This window comes from Lissotriton vulgaris, unplaced genomic scaffold (assembly GCF_964263255.1).
Source record: "Lissotriton vulgaris unplaced genomic scaffold, aLisVul1.2 SCAFFOLD_1851, whole genome shotgun sequence".
Lineage (NCBI taxonomy): Eukaryota > Metazoa > Chordata > Amphibia > Caudata > Salamandridae > Lissotriton > Lissotriton vulgaris.
This window is the reverse complement of record NW_028240813.1, coordinates 432,186-448,459: the sequence shown is the minus strand read 5'-3', so window position 1 is coordinate 448,459 and position 16,274 is coordinate 432,186. Positions and strand designations below refer to the sequence as shown.

The 16,274-nt window shown below is 39.8% G+C and overlaps 13 non-coding genes across 13 annotated transcripts; all 13 read left to right on the top strand.

Moving 5' to 3' along the window:
* The first annotated feature begins 137 nt into the window (after window positions 1–137).
* On the top strand, window positions 138–210 carry TRNAV-CAC (transfer RNA valine (anticodon CAC)). The gene has a single exon. It is a non-coding gene; the product is annotated as a tRNA-Val (tRNA).
* A 2,147-nt stretch (window positions 211–2,357) lies between these two features.
* On the top strand, window positions 2,358–2,429 carry TRNAP-UGG (transfer RNA proline (anticodon UGG)). Its single transcript has one exon. It is a non-coding gene; the product is annotated as a tRNA-Pro (tRNA).
* A 300-nt stretch (window positions 2,430–2,729) lies between these two features.
* TRNAV-CAC (transfer RNA valine (anticodon CAC)) lies at window positions 2,730–2,802 on the top strand. The gene has a single exon. It is a non-coding gene; the product is annotated as a tRNA-Val (tRNA).
* A 2,155-nt stretch (window positions 2,803–4,957) lies between these two features.
* On the top strand, window positions 4,958–5,029 carry TRNAP-UGG (transfer RNA proline (anticodon UGG)). Its single transcript has one exon. It is a non-coding gene; the product is annotated as a tRNA-Pro (tRNA).
* Window positions 5,030–5,329: 300 nt separating this feature from the next.
* On the top strand, window positions 5,330–5,402 carry TRNAV-CAC (transfer RNA valine (anticodon CAC)). Its single transcript has one exon. It is a non-coding gene; the product is annotated as a tRNA-Val (tRNA).
* A 2,167-nt stretch (window positions 5,403–7,569) lies between these two features.
* Window positions 7,570–7,641, top strand: TRNAP-UGG (transfer RNA proline (anticodon UGG)). The gene has a single exon. It is a non-coding gene; the product is annotated as a tRNA-Pro (tRNA).
* A 300-nt stretch (window positions 7,642–7,941) lies between these two features.
* On the top strand, window positions 7,942–8,014 carry TRNAV-CAC (transfer RNA valine (anticodon CAC)). Its single transcript has one exon. It is a non-coding gene; the product is annotated as a tRNA-Val (tRNA).
* A 2,191-nt stretch (window positions 8,015–10,205) lies between these two features.
* TRNAP-UGG (transfer RNA proline (anticodon UGG)) lies at window positions 10,206–10,277 on the top strand. The gene has a single exon. It is a non-coding gene; the product is annotated as a tRNA-Pro (tRNA).
* A 300-nt stretch (window positions 10,278–10,577) lies between these two features.
* TRNAV-CAC (transfer RNA valine (anticodon CAC)) lies at window positions 10,578–10,650 on the top strand. The gene has a single exon. It is a non-coding gene; the product is annotated as a tRNA-Val (tRNA).
* Window positions 10,651–12,829: 2,179 nt separating this feature from the next.
* TRNAP-UGG (transfer RNA proline (anticodon UGG)) lies at window positions 12,830–12,901 on the top strand. Its single transcript has one exon. It is a non-coding gene; the product is annotated as a tRNA-Pro (tRNA).
* Window positions 12,902–13,201: 300 nt separating this feature from the next.
* Window positions 13,202–13,274, top strand: TRNAV-CAC (transfer RNA valine (anticodon CAC)). The gene has a single exon. It is a non-coding gene; the product is annotated as a tRNA-Val (tRNA).
* A 2,199-nt stretch (window positions 13,275–15,473) lies between these two features.
* On the top strand, window positions 15,474–15,545 carry TRNAP-UGG (transfer RNA proline (anticodon UGG)). The gene has a single exon. It is a non-coding gene; the product is annotated as a tRNA-Pro (tRNA).
* A 300-nt stretch (window positions 15,546–15,845) lies between these two features.
* TRNAV-CAC (transfer RNA valine (anticodon CAC)) lies at window positions 15,846–15,918 on the top strand. The gene has a single exon. It is a non-coding gene; the product is annotated as a tRNA-Val (tRNA).
* The last annotated feature ends 356 nt before the right edge of the window (window positions 15,919–16,274 follow it).

Here is a 16,274-nt window from a genome sequence, read left to right as displayed (position 1 = left end):
GCTGAACTTGCATGGCATATACAAGCGTTCAGCTAGGGCTGTCTGGGAAGGTTGCATGAAAGAAATCTAAAACCAGAGGCCCTTGGAATAGCCTGTTTTGAGAAGTTTCATCACAGAAGAATCAACTGTAGACATCTGTTTCTGTAGTGTAGTGGTTATCACGTTCGCCTCACACGCGAAAGGTCCCCGGTTCGAAACCGGGCAGAAACAGTTGTTATATTGTCTTGGCTGCAATGTTGAGAGGTGCCGTTTTGCCATGAAATTGTCCAGGCCCTGAAGATGGTTTCATGCAGACTCGTTCCAAGAAAGTGAATTCTCTTAAAAACACTAAAGTAATTGGCATGTGGATGTATCTGTTGATTCACAGACCTCGCTTTGAAAAGAGCCCTGCATTCTGTTCATTGCTCACCTAGAACACGCATTAACTTTGGGAATTGTTGGCACCAACAGGCATCTTAGTTTAGTGGAGTGTTTCTGGTGTTTAAGTGCAGAAGCCCTGGGCTCAATTCCTCGGTGACCCTTCTCAAGGTGATGATACAAATGCATCGTCACCTTTACGTTTAATGTCAGAATTGTTTATTTCTATTTGGTGGTGTATGAATGCTTGCAATAGTATGTTGATTTTTTCTAGCCTTGAATGAATAAAAGCAAATCACTTCTCTTTATGTATTTTTCTAATACATTGATATTTGCATCTCCTTTCCTAGCCTGCATTTTTCATTATCTTACAGGCTGTATATAATAAGTATCAATTCAGGGGCCCTTCTTCTACTCAATTCACAACTGTTCTATCCCGGCATTGATAAGCAATCTACATCTGCTTCTGTTGTGTATTGGTTATCATGTTTACCTGACGTGTGAAAGCCCCATGTTTGACAGTGCGCGTTAACAAAGAGACCAATGATTTTTATTAAAAGTTGTCATGTGTTTTTGTTACCTTGCACCGGCCAAAAAGTGCCGGAAATGACTTCATTTGCAGTCACTTGAAAAGTAGGGATTCTCAAATAAATGGTAAGAGGTTGGAACAAATCTAAAGGAATGCATGGCATATCTATATGTATGTGTACGCAGGTATCCATATATAAAGATAGATAGATAGATAGATAGATAGATAGATAGATAGATAGATAGATAGATAGATAGATAGATAGATAGATAGATAGATAGATAGATAGATAGATAGATAGATAGATAGATAGATAGATAGATAGATAGATAGATAGATAGATAGATAGATAGATATTGGGAGAGAGAGAGCGTTACTATAAACTGAGACTTTATTTTCCATCAAGCTGTCTTTCCTTTCCTTCAGGAGCAGAATGTTCTGATCATCAGCGCTCCAGAATCTAGTGCTTGGTTGGCAAGCATCACACATTGTGATGTGTTAGCTAAGAGTTCCATGTCGTTCAGACTCATATATTCCTCTGTAGTTGTACCTTGGTGATTCAACAAAATGTGGCATCATAAGCAGCATTCTACTGCCATAGACTGGGCAGAAAAAACATTTAGAATTTCACTGAAAAAGAAAAAAAGCATACTTAGGCAGAGCTTTCTGGACAGTAAGGACATTAGAGTAAGTGATGAATAAGCACTGCTTTTGTTAATTTACATAGGCAGAACAGAGACTGCTGGGAAAAGCCTGAAATTAAAGGCCCAGAAAATGCCTGCTTCTGGATAGAACACTAAGAAGGGTTGAAAGTTTTTTCTCTGACCCTGGCCACTCTTACAAGCAATCCTATGATAGTCAGAAGGACCCACCCTAAAAAGGAAGGGACAGCCATTTGGACCCTTTCCACCTTTTCTATATCTCGCCTGATCGAGCCTGATCGAGCGCTGATTGAGCGGATTAGCACATGTACTTCTCATTTTGGGAAGGTATTGCTTAGCTTGCTACCAGCAGCTCAGTTATGTTATGATGTTAGAGGCTTGCATGGAATGCTTTAGTCCTGCATTAGGCCGTTTTTATTGCTACTTGCATTCAAGGGAAAGATAATTAGCCAGAATCTGTGGCCCAGTTATTCACCTTGGCATTCCGATTTGCACAAAGGGAATAAGCATTTGAGAGAAAATGCAACATGTGTTTCTTATGTTGCTATGAACAGCTTTTTATTCTTTCTCTTTAGGGTCTAGCCAATGCAGAAATAGATAAATAAGTGCTGACTTTCTGTAAGACGTGTCCAATGCTGGGACAAAATAAAAAGGGACACTTATAAATGATAGTGATATCATTTGAGAAAGGGTAAGTTGACACTGAATTTCATGTATATTCACAGACCAAGCATGAAAAAGTCCCCAGCATGATCTTCATTGCGTGCTTAGAGCTGGTATTAGCTTTTCAGAGGTGCGGGCCTTTCGAAGGCTCGTTGGTCTAGGGGTATGATTCTCGCTTTGGGTGCGAGAGGTCCCGGGTTCAAATCCCGGACGAGCCCTTTCATTGGTGCTTTTTTAAAGTAGTATTGCAGTATGCATTTCAAAGCCAATATCAATTTTCTCTTTGCAGTAGTGGATGAATATTTGCTAGAGTCTCATGCTATTAACCTTGCCCTGCCTGAGCAAATAGGAAACATTTCTCTTTAAGCATTTTGCAAAAATGCTGAACTTGCATGGCATATACAAGCGTTCAGCTAGGGCTGTCTGGGAAGGTTGCATGAAAGAAATCTAAAACCAGAGGCCCTTGGAATAGCCTGTTTTGAGAAGTTTCATCACAGAAGAATCAACTGTAGACATCTGTTTCTGTAGTGTAGTGGTTATCACGTTCGCCTCACACGCGAAAGGTCCCCGGTTCGAAACCGGGCAGAAACAGTTGTTATATTGTCTTGGCTGCAATGTTGAGAGGTGCCGTTTTGCCATGAAATTGTCCAGGCCCTGAAGATGGTTTCATGCAGACTCGTTCCAAGAAAGTGAATTCTCTTAAAAACACTAAAGTAATTGGCATGTGGATGTATCTGTTGATTCACAGACCTCGCTTTGAAAAGAGCCCTGCATTCTGTTCATTGCTCACCTAGAACACGCATTAACTTTGGGAATTGTTGGCACCAACAGGCATCTTAGTTTAGTGGAGTGTTTCTGGTGTTTAAGTGCAGAAGCCCTGGGCTCAATTCCTCGGTGACCCTTCTCAAGGTGATGATACAAATGCATCGTCACCTTTACGTTTAATGTCAGAATTGTTTATTTCTATTTGGTGGTGTATGAATGCTTGCAATAGTATGTTGATTTTTTCTAGCCTTGAATGAATAAAAGCAAATCACTCCTCTTTATGTATTTTTCTAATACATTGATATTTGCATCTCCTTTCCTAGCCTGCATTTTTCATTATCTTACAGGCTGTATATAATAAGTATCATTTCAGGGGCCCTTCTTCTACTCAATTCACAACTGTTCTATCCCGGCATTGATAAGCAATCTACATCTGCTTCTGTTGTGTATTGGTTATCATGTTTACCTGACGTGTGAAAGCCCCATGTTTGACAGTGCGCGTTAACAAAGAGACCAATGATTTTTATTAAAAGTTGTCATGTGTTTTTGTTACCTTGCACCGGCCAAAAAGTGCCGGAAATGACTTCATTTGCAGTCACTTGAAAAGTAGGGATTCTCAAATAAATGGTAAGAGGTTGGAACAAATCTAAAGGAATGCATGGCATATCTATATGTATGTGTACGCAGGTATCCATATATAAAGATAGATAGATAGATAGATAGATAGATAGATAGATAGATAGATAGATAGATAGATAGATAGATAGATAGATAGATAGATAGATAGATAGATAGATAGATAGATAGATAGATAGATAGATAGATAGATAGATAGATAGATAGATAGATAGATAGATAGATAGATATTGGGAGAGAGAGAGCGTTACTATAAACTGAGACTTTATTTTCCATCAAGCTGTCTTTCCTTTCCTTCAGGAGCAGAATGTTCTGATCATCAGCGCTCCAGAATCTAGTGCTTGGTTGGCAAGCATCACACATTGTGATGTGTTAGCTAAGAGTTCCATGTCGTTCAGACTCATATATTCCTCTGTAGTTGTACCTTGGTGATTCAACAAAATGTGGCATCATAAGCAGCATTCTACTGCCATAGACTGGGCAGAAAAAACATTTAGAATTTCACTGAAAAAGAAAAAAAGCATACTTAGGCAGAGCTTTCTGGACAGTAAGGACATTAGAGTAAGTGATGAATAAGCACTGCTTTTGTTAATTTACATAGGCAGAACAGAGACTGCTGGGAAAAGCCTGAAATTAAAGGCCCAGAAAATGCCTGCTTCTGGATAGAACACTAAGAAGGGTTGAAAGTTTTTTCTCTGACCCTGGCCACTCTTACAAGCAATCCTATGATAGTCAGAAGGACCCACCCTAAAAAGGAAGGGACAGCCATTTGGACCCTTTCCACCTTTTCTATATCTCGCCTGATCGAGCCTGATCGAGCGCTGATTGAGCGGATTAGCACATGTACTTCTCATTTTGGGAAGGTATTGCTTAGCTTGCTACCAGCAGCTCAGTTATGTTATGATGTTAGAGGCTTGCATGGAATGCTTTAGTCCTGCATTAGGCCGTTTTTATTGCTACTTGCATTCAAGGGAAAGATAATTAGCCAGAATCTGTGGCCCAGGTATTCACCTTGGCATTCCGATTTGCACAAAGGGAATAAGCATTTGAGAGAAAATGCAACATGTGTTTCTTATGTTGCTATGAACAGCTTTTTATTCTTTCTCTTTAGGGTCTAGCCAATGCAGAAATAGATAAATAAGTGCTGACTTTCTGTAAGACGTGTCCAATGCTGGGACAAAATAAAAGGGGACACTTATAAATGATAGTGATATCATTTGAGAAAGGGTAAGTTGACACTGAATTTCATGTATATTCACAGACCAAGCATGAAAAAGTCCCCAGCATGATCTTCATTGCGTGCTTAGAGCTGGTATTAGCTTTTCAGAGGTGCGGGCCTTTCGAAGGCTCGTTGGTCTAGGGGTATGATTCTCGCTTTGGGTGCGAGAGGTCCCGGGTTCAAATCCCGGACGAGCCCTTTCATTGGTGCTTTTTTAAAGTAGTATTGCAGTATGCATTTCAAAGCCAATATCAATTTTCTCTTTGCAGTAGTGGATGAATATTTGCTAGAGTCTCATGCTTTTAACCTTGCCCTGCCTGAGCAAATAGGAAACATTTCTCTTTAAGCATTTTGCAAAAATGCTGAACTTGCATGGCATATACAAGCGTTCAGCTAGGGCTGTCTGGGAAGGTTGCATGAAAGAAATCTAAAACCAGAGGCCCTTGGAATAGCCTGTTTTGAGAAGTTTCATCACAGAAGAATCAACTGTAGACATCTGTTTCTGTAGTGTAGTGGTTATCACATTCGCCTCACACGCGAAAGGTCCCCGGTTCGAAACCGGGCAGAAACAGTTGTTATATTGTCTTGGCTGCAATGTTGAGAGGTGCCGTTTTGCCATGAAATTGTCCAGGCCCTGAAGATGGTTTCATGCAGACTCGTTCCAAGAAAGTGAATTCTCTTAAAAACACTAAAGTAATTGGCATGTGGATGTATCTGTTGATTCACAGACCTCGCTTTGAAAAGAGCCCTGCATTCTGTTCATTGCTCACCTAGAACACGCATTAACTTTGGGAATTGTTGGCACCAACAGGCATCTTAGTTTAGTGGAGTGTTTCTGGTGTTTAAGTGCAGAAGCCCTGGGCTCAATTCCTCGGTGACCCTTCTCAAGGTGATGATACAAATGCATCGTCACCTTTACGTTTAATGTCAGAATTGTTTATTTCTATTTGGTGGTGTATGAATGCTTGCAATAGTATGTTGATTTTTTCTAGCCTTGAATGAATAAAAGCAAATCACTCCTCTTTATGTATTTTTCTAATACATTGATATTTGCATCTCCTTTCCTAGCCTGCATTTTTCATTATCTTACAGGCTGTATATAATAAGTATCAATTCAGGGGCCCTTCTTCTACTCAATTCACAACTGTTCTATCCCGGCATTGATAAGCAATCTACATCTGCTTCTGTTGTGTATTGGTTATCATGTTTACCTGACGTGTGAAAGCCCCATGTTTGACAGTGCGCGTTAACAAAGAGACCAATGATTTTTATTAAAAGTTGTCATGTGTTTTTGTTACCTTGCACTGGCCAAAAAGTGCCGGAAATGACTTCATTTGCAGTCACTTGAAAAGTAGGGATTCTCAAATAAATGGTAAGAGGTTGGAACAAATCTAAAGGAATGCATGGCATATCTATATGTATGTGTACGCAGGTATCCATATATAAAGATAGATAGATAGATAGATAGATAGATAGATAGATAGATAGATAGATAGATAGATAGATAGATAGATAGATAGATAGATAGATAGATAGATAGATAGATAGATAGATAGATAGATAGATAGATAGATAGATAGATAGATAGATAGATAGATAGATAGATAGATAGATAGATAGATATTGGGAGAGAGAGAGCGTTACTATAAACTGAGACTTTATTTTCCATCAAGCTGTCTTTCCTTTCCTTCAGGAGCAGAATGTTCTGATCATCAGCGCTCCAGAATCTAGTGCTTGGTTGGCAAGCATCACACATTGTGATGTGTTAGCTAAGAGTTCCATGTCGTTCAGACTCATATATTCCTCTGTAGTTGTACCTTGGTGATTCAACAAAATGTGGCATCATAAGCAGCATTCTACTGCCATAGACTGGGCAGAAAAAACATTTAGAATTTCACTGAAAAAGAAAAAAAGCATACTTAGGCAGAGCTTTCTGGACAGTAAGGACATTAGAGTAAGTGATGAATAAGCACTGCTTTTGTTAATTTACATAGGCAGAACAGAGACTGCTGGGAAAAGCCTGAAATTAAAGGCCCAGAAAATGCCTGCTTCTGGATAGAACACTAAGAAGGGTTGAAAGTTTTTTCTCTGACCCTGGCCACTCTTACAAGCAATCCTATGATAGTCAGAAGGACCCACCCTAAAAAGGAAGGGACAGCCATTTGGACCCTTTCCACCTTTTCTATATCTCGCCTGATCGAGCCTGATCGAGCGCTGATTGAGCGGATTAGCACATGTACTTCTCATTTTGGGAAGGTATTGCTTAGCTTGCTACCAGCAGCTCAGTTATGTTATGATGTTAGAGGCTTGCATGGAATGCTTTAGTCCTGCATTAGGCCGTTTTTATTGCTACTTGCATTCAAGGGAAAGATAATTAGCCAGAATCTGTGGCCCAGTTATTCACCTTGGCATTCCGATTTGCACAAAGGGAATAAGCATTTGAGAGAAAATGCAACATGTGTTTCTTATGTTGCTATGAACAGCTTTTTATTCTTTCTCTTTAGGGTCTAGCCAATGCAGAAATAGATAAATAAGTGCTGACTTTCTGTAAGACGTGTCCAATGCTGGGACAAAATAAAAAGGGACACTTATAAATGATAGTGATATCATTTGAGAAAGGGTAAGTTGACACTGAATTTCATGTATATTCACAGACCAAGCATGAAAAAGTCCCCAGCATGATCTTCATTGCGTGCTTAGAGCTGGTATTAGCTTTTCAGAGGTGCGGGCCTTTCGAAGGCTCGTTGGTCTAGGGGTATGATTCTCGCTTTGGGTGCGAGAGGTCCCGGGTTCAAATCCCGGACGAGCCCTTTCATTGGTGCTTTTTTAAAGTAGTATTGCAGTATGCATTTCAAAGCCAATATCAATTTTCTCTTTGCAGTAGTGGATGAATATTTGCTAGAGTCTCATGCTTTTAACCTTGCCCTGCCTGAGCAAATAGGAAACATTTCTCTTTAAGCATTTTGCAAAAATGCTGAACTTGCATGGCATATACAAGCGTTCAGCTAGGGCTGTCTGGGAAGGTTGCATGAAAGAAATCTAAAACCAGAGGCCCTTGGAATAGCCTGTTTTGAGAAGTTTCATCACAGAAGAATCAACTGTAGACATCTGTTTCTGTAGTGTAGTGGTTATCACGTTCGCCTCACACGCGAAAGGTCCCCGGTTCGAAACCGGGCAGAAACAGTTGTTATATTGTCTTGGCTGCAATGTTGAGAGGTGCCGTTTTGCCATGAAATTGTCCAGGCCCTGAAGATGGTTTCATGCAGACTCGTTCCAAGAAAGTGAATTCTCTTAAAAACACTAAAGTAATTGGCATGTGGATGTATCTGTTGATTCACAGACCTCGCTTTGAAAAGAGCCCTGCATTCTGTTCATTGCTCACCTAGAACACGCATTAACTTTGGGAATTGTTGGCACCAACAGGCATCTTAGTTTAGTGGAGTGTTTCTGGTGTTTAAGTGCAGAAGCCCTGGGCTCAATTCCTCGGTGACCCTTCTCAAGGTGATGATACAAATGCATCGTCACCTTTACGTTTAATGTCAGAATTGTTTATTTCTATTTGGTGGTGTATGAATGCTTGCAATAGTATGTTGATTTTTTCTAGCCTTGAATGAATAAAAGCAAATCACTCCTCTTTATGTATTTTTCTAATACATTGATATTTGCATCTCCTTTCCTAGCCTGCATTTTTCATTATCTTACAGGCTGTATATAATAAGTATCAATTCAGGGGCCCTTCTTCTACTCAATTCACAACTGTTCTATCCCGGCATTGATAAGCAATCTACATCTGCTTCTGTTGTGTATTGGTTATCATGTTTACCTGACGTGTGAAAGCCCCATGTTTGACAGTGCGCGTTAACAAAGAGACCAATGATTTTTATTAAAAGTTGTCATGTGTTTTTGTTACCTTGCACCGGCCAAAAAGTGCCGGAAATGACTTCATTTGCAGTCACTTGAAAAGTAGGGATTCTCAAATAAATGGTAAGAGGTTGGAACAAATCTAAAGGAATGCATGGCATATCTATATGTATGTGTACGCAGGTATCCATATATAAAGATAGATAGATAGATAGATAGATAGATAGATAGATAGATAGATAGATAGATAGATAGATAGATAGATAGATAGATAGATAGATAGATAGATAGATAGATAGATAGATAGATAGATAGATAGATAGATAGATAGATAGATAGATAGATAGATAGATAGATAGATAGATAGATAGATAGATAGATAGATAGATAGATAGATATTGGGAGAGAGAGAGCGTTACTATAAACTGAGACTTTATTTTCCATCAAGCTGTCTTTCCTTTCCTTCAGGAGCAGAATGTTCTGATCATCAGCGCTCCAGAATCTAGTGCTTGGTTGGCAAGCATCACACATTGTGATGTGTTAGCTAAGAGTTCCATGTCGTTCAGACTCATATATTCCTCTGTAGTTGTACCTTGGTGATTCAACAAAATGTGGCATCATAAGCAGCATTCTACTGCCATAGACTGGGCAGAAAAAACATTTAGAATTTCACTGAAAAAGAAAAAAAGCATACTTAGGCAGAGCTTTCTGGACAGTAAGGACATTAGAGTAAGTGATGAATAAGCACTGCTTTTGTTAATTTACATAGGCAGAACAGAGACTGCTGGGAAAAGCCTGAAATTAAAGGCCCAGAAAATGCCTGCTTCTGGATAGAACACTAAGAAGGGTTGAAAGTTTTTTCTCTGACCCTGGCCACTCTTACAAGCAATCCTATGATAGTCAGAAGGACCCACCCTAAAAAGGAAGGGACAGCCATTTGGACCCTTTCCACCTTTTCTATATCTCGCCTGATCGAGCCTGATCGAGCGCTGATTGAGCGGATTAGCACATGTACTTCTCATTTTGGGAAGGTATTGCTTAGCTTGCTACCAGCAGCTCAGTTATGTTATGATGTTAGAGGCTTGCATGGAATGCTTTAGTCCTGCATTAGGCCGTTTTTATTGCTACTTGCATTCAAGGGAAAGATAATTAGCCAGAATCTGTGGCCCAGTTATTCACCTTGGCATTCCGATTTGCACAAAGGGAATAAGCATTTGAGAGAAAATGCAACATGTGTTTCTTATGTTGCTATGAACAGCTTTTTATTCTTTCTCTTTAGGGTCTAGCCAATGCAGAAATAGATAAATAAGTGCTGACTTTCTGTAAGACGTGTCCAATGCTGGGACAAAATAAAAAGGGACACTTATAAATGATAGTGATATCATTTGAGAAAGGGTAAGTTGACACTGAATTTCATGTATATTCACAGACCAAGCATGAAAAAGTCCCCAGCATGATCTTCATTGCGTGCTTAGAGCTGGTATTAGCTTTTCAGAGGTGCGGGCCTTTCGAAGGCTCGTTGGTCTAGGGGTATGATTCTCGCTTTGGGTGCGAGAGGTCCCGGGTTCAAATCCCGGACGAGCCCTTTCATTGGTGCTTTTTTAAAGTAGTATTGCAGTATGCATTTCAAAGCCAATATCAATTTTCTCTTTGCAGTAGTGGATGAATATTTGCTAGAGTCTCATGCTATTAACCTTGCCCTGCCTGAGCAAATAGGAAACATTTCTCTTTAAGCATTTTGCAAAAATGCTGAACTTGCATGGCATATACAAGCGTTCAGCTAGGGCTGTCTGGGAAGGTTGCATGAAAGAAATCTAAAACCAGAGGCCCTTGGAATAGCCTGTTTTGAGAAGTTTCATCACAGAAGAATCAACTGTAGACATCTGTTTCTGTAGTGTAGTGGTTATCACGTTCGCCTCACACGCGAAAGGTCCCCGGTTCGAAACCGGGCAGAAACAGTTGTTATATTGTCTTGGCTGCAATGTTGAGAGGTGCCGTTTTGCCATGAAATTGTCCAGGCCCTGAAGATGGTTTCATGCAGACTCGTTCCAAGAAAGTGAATTCTCTTAAAAACACTAAAGTAATTGGCATGTGGATGTATCTGTTGATTCACAGACCTCGCTTTGAAAAGAGCCCTGCATTCTGTTCATTGCTCACCTAGAACACGCATTAACTTTGGGAATTGTTGGCACCAACAGGCATCTTAGTTTAGTGGAGTGTTTCTGGTGTTTAAGTGCAGAAGCCCTGGGCTCAATTCCTCGGTGACCCTTCTCAAGGTGATGATACAAATGCATCGTCACCTTTACGTTTAATGTCAGAATTGTTTATTTCTATTTGGTGGTGTATGAATGCTTGCAATAGTATGTTGATTTTTTCTAGCCTTGAATGAATAAAAGCAAATCACTCCTCTTTATGTATTTTTCTAATACATTGATATTTGCATCTCCTTTCCTAGCCTGCATTTTTCATTATCTTACAGGCTGTATATAATAAGTATCAATTCAGGGGCCCTTCTTCTACTCAATTCACAACTGTTCTATCCCGGCATTGATAAGCAATCTACATCTGCTTCTGTTGTGTATTGGTTATCATGTTTACCTGACGTGTGAAAGCCCCATGTTTGACAGTGCGCGTTAACAAAGAGACCAATGATTTTTATTAAAAGTTGTCATGTGTTTTTGTTACCTTGCACCGGCCAAAAAGTGCCGGAAATGACTTCATTTGCAGTCACTTGAAAAGTAGGGATTCTCAAATAAATGGTAAGAGGTTGGAACAAATCTAAAGGAATGCATGGCATATCTATATGTATGTGTACGCAGGTATCCATATATAAAGATAGATAGATAGATAGATAGATAGATAGATAGATAGATAGATAGATAGATAGATAGATAGATAGATAGATAGATAGATAGATAGATAGATAGATAGATAGATAGATAGATAGATAGATAGATAGATAGATAGATAGATAGATAGATAGATAGATAGATAGATAGATAGATAGATAGATAGATAGATATTGGGAGAGAGAGAGCGTTACTATAAACTGAGACTTTATTTTCCATCAAGCTGTCTTTCCTTTCCTTCAGGAGCAGAATGTTCTGATCATCAGCGCTCCAGAATCTAGTGCTTGGTTGGCAAGCATCACACATTGTGATGTGTTAGCTAAGAGTTCCATGTCGTTCAGACTCATATATTCCTCTGTAGTTGTACCTTGGTGATTCAACAAAATGTGGCATCATAAGCAGCATTCTACTGCCATAGACTGGGCAGAAAAAACATTTAGAATTTCACTGAAAAAGAAAAAAAGCATACTTAGGCAGAGCTTTCTGGACAGTAAGGACATTAGAGTAAGTGATGAATAAGCACTGCTTTTGTTAATTTACATAGGCAGAACAGAGACTGCTGGGAAAAGCCTGAAATTAAAGGCCCAGAAAATGCCTGCTTCTGGATAGAACACTAAGAAGGGTTGAAAGTTTTTTCTCTGACCCTGGCCACTCTTACAAGCAATCCTATGATAGTCAGAAGGACCCACCCTAAAAAGGAAGGGACAGCCATTTGGACCCTTTCCACCTTTTCTATATCTCGCCTGATCGAGCCTGATCGAGCGCTGATTGAGCGGATTAGCACATGTACTTCTCATTTTGGGAAGGTATTGCTTAGCTTGCTACCAGCAGCTCAGTTATGTTATGATGTTAGAGGCTTGCATGGAATGCTTTAGTCCTGCATTAGGCCGTTTTTATTGCTACTTGCATTCAAGGGAAAGATAATTAGCCAGAATCTGTGGCCCAGTTATTCACCTTGGCATTCCGATTTGCACAAAGGGAATAAGCATTTGAGAGAAAATGCAACATGTGTTTCTTATGTTGCTATGAACAGCTTTTTATTCTTTCTCTTTAGGGTCTAGCCAATGCAGAAATAGATAAATAAGTGCTGACTTTCTGTAAGACGTGTCCAATGCTGGGACAAAATAAAAAGGGACACTTATAAATGATAGTGATATCATTTGAGAAAGGGTAAGTTGACACTGAATTTCATGTATATTCACAGACCAAGCATGAAAAAGTCCCCAGCATGATCTTCATTGCGTGCTTAGAGCTGGTATTAGCTTTTCAGAGGTGCGGGCCTTTCGAAGGCTCGTTGGTCTAGGGGTATGATTCTCGCTTTGGGTGCGAGAGGTCCCGGGTTCAAATCCCGGACGAGCCCTTTCATTGGTGCTTTTTTAAAGTAGTATTGCAGTATGCATTTCAAAGCCAATATCAATTTTCTCTTTGCAGTAGTGGATGAATATTTGCTAGAGTCTCATGCTATTAACCTTGCCCTGCCTGAGCAAATAGGAAACATTTCTCTTTAAGCATTTTGCAAAAATGCTGAACTTGCATGGCATATACAAGCGTTCAGCTAGGGCTGTCTGGGAAGGTTGCATGAAAGAAATCTAAAACCAGAGGCCCTTGGAATAGCCTGTTTTGAGAAGTTTCATCACAGAAGAATCAACTGTAGACATCTGTTTCTGTAGTGTAGTGGTTATCACGTTCGCCTCACACGCGAAAGGTCCCCGGTTCGAAACCGGGCAGAAAAAGTTGTTATATTGTCTTGGCTGCAATGTTGAGAGGTGCCGTTTTGCCATGAAATTGTCCAGGCCCTGAAGATGGTTTCATGCAGACTCGTTCCAAGAAAGTGAATTCTCTTAAAAACACTAAAGTAATTGGCATGTGGATGTATCTGTTGATTCACAGACCTCGCTTTGAAAAGAGCCCTGCATTCTGTTCATTGCTCACCTAGAACACGCATTAACTTTGGGAATTGTTGGCACCAACAGGCATCTTAGTTTAGTGGAGTGTTTCTGGTGTTTAAGTGCAGAAGCCCTGGGCTCAATTCCTCGGTGACCCTTCTCAAGGTGATGATACAAATGCATCGTCACCTTTACGTTTAATGTCAGAATTGTTTATTTCTATTTGGTGGTGTATGAATGCTTGCAATAGTATGTTGATTTTTTCTAGCCTTGAATGAATAAAAGCAAATCACTCCTCTTTATGTATTTTTCTAATACATTGATATTTGCATCTCCTTTCCTAGCCTGCATTTTTCATTATCTTACAGGCTGTATATAATAAGTATCAATTCAGGGGCCCTTCTTCTACTCAATTCACAACTGTTCTATCCCGGCATTGATAAGCAATCTACATCTGCTTCTGTTGTGTATTGGTTATCATGTTTACCTGACGTGTGAAAGCCCCATGTTTGACAGTGCGCGTTAACAAAGAGACCAATGATTTTTATTAAAAGTTGTCATGTGTTTTTGTTACCTTGCACCGGCCAAAAAGTGCCGGAAATGACTTCATTTGCAGTCACTTGAAAAGTAGGGATTCTCAAATAAATGGTAAGAGGTTGGAACAAATCTAAAGGAATGCATGGCATATCTATATGTATTTGTACGCAGGTATCCATATATAAAGATAGATAGATAGATAGATAGATAGATAGATAGATAGATAGATAGATAGATAGATAGATAGATAGATAGATAGATAGATAGATAGATAGATAGATAGATAGATAGATAGATAGATAGATAGATAGATAGATAGATAGATAGATAGATAGATAGATAGATAGATAGATAGATAGATAGATAGATAGATAGATAGATAGATAGATAGATATTGGGAGAGAGAGAGCGTTACTATAAACTGAGACTTTATTTTCCATCAAGCTGTCTTTCCTTTCCTTCAGGAGCAGAATGTTCTGATCATCAGCGCTCCAGAATCTAGTGCTTGGTTGGCAAGCATCACACATTGTGATGTGTTAGCTAAGAGTTCCATGTCGTTCAGACTCATATATTCCTCTGTAGTTGTACCTTGGTGATTCAACAAAATGTGGCATCATAAGCAGCATTCTACTGCCATAGACTGGGCAGAAAAAACATTTAGAATTTCACTGAAAAAGAAAAAAAGCATACTTAGGCAGAGCTTTCTGGACAGTAAGGACATTAGAGTAAGTGATGAATAAGCACTGCTTTTGTTAATTTACATAGGCAGAACAGAGACTGCTGGGAAAAGCCTGAAATTAAAGGCACAGAACATGCCTGCTTCTGGATAGAACACTAAGAAGGGTTGAAAGTTTTTTCTCTGACCCTGGCCACTCTTACAAGCAATCCTATGATAGTCAGAAGGACCCACCCTAAAAAGGAAGGGACAGCCATTTGGACCCTTTCCACCTTTTCTATATCTCGCCTGATCGCGCCTGATCGAGCGCTGATTGAGCGGATTAGCACATGTACTTCTCATTTTTGGAAGGTATTGCTTAGCTTGCTACCAGCAGCTCAGTTATGTTATGATGTTAGAGGCTTGCAAGGAATGCTTTAGTCCTGCATTAGGCAGTTTTTATTGCTACTTGCATTCAAGGGAAATATAATTAGCCAGAATCTGTGGCCCAGTTATTCAGCTTGGCATTCCGATTTGCACAAAGGGAATAAGCATTTGAGAAAAAATGCAACATGTGTTTCTTATGTTGTTATGAACAGCTTTTTATTCTTTCTCTTTAGGGTCTAGCCACTGCAGAAATAGATAAATAAGTGCTGACTTCCTGTAAGACGTGTCCAATGCTGGGACAAAATAAAAGGGGACACTTATAAATGATAGTGATATCATTTGAGAAAGGGTAAGTTGACACTGAATTTCATGTGTATTCACAGACCAAGCATGAAAAAGTCCCCAGCATGATCTTCATTGCGTGCTTAGAGCTGGTATTAGCTTTTCAGAGGTGCGGGTCTTTCGAAGGCTCGTTGGTCTAGGGGTATGATTCTCGCTTTGGGTGCGAGAGGTCCCGGGTTCAAATCCCGGATGAGCCCTTTCATTGGTGCTTTTTTAAAGTAGTATTGAAGTATGCATTTCAAAGCCAATATCAATTTTCTCTTTGCAGTAGTGGATGAATATTTGCTAGAGTCTCATGCTTTTAACCTTGCCCTGCCTGAGCAAATAGGAAACATTTCTCTTTAAGCATTTTGCAAAAATGCTGAACTTGCATGGCATATACAAGCGTTCAGCTAGGGCTGTCTGGGAAGGTTGCATGAAAGAAATCTAAAACCAGAGGCCCTTGGAATAGCCTGTTTTGAGAAGTTTCATCACAGAAGAATCAACTGTAGACATCTGTTTCTGTAGTGTAGTGGTTATCATGTTTGCCTCACACGCGAAAGGTCCCCGGTTCGAAACCGGGCAGAAACAGTTGTTATATTGTCTTGGCTGCAATGTTGAGAGGTGCCGTTTTGCCATGAAATTGTCCAGGCCCTGAAGATGGTTTCATGCAGACTCGTTCCAAGAAAGTGAATTCTCTTAAAAACACTAAAGTAATTGGCATGTGGATGTATCTGTTGATTCACAGACCTCGCTTTGAAAAGAGCCCTGCATTCTGTTCATTGCTCACCTAGAACATGCATTAACTTTGGGAATTGTTGGCACCAACAGGCATCTTAGTTTAGTGGAGTGTTTCTGGTGTTTAAGTGCAGAAGCCCTGGGCTCAATTCCTCGGTGACCCTTCTCAAGGTGATGATACAAATGCATCGTCACCTTTACGTTTAATG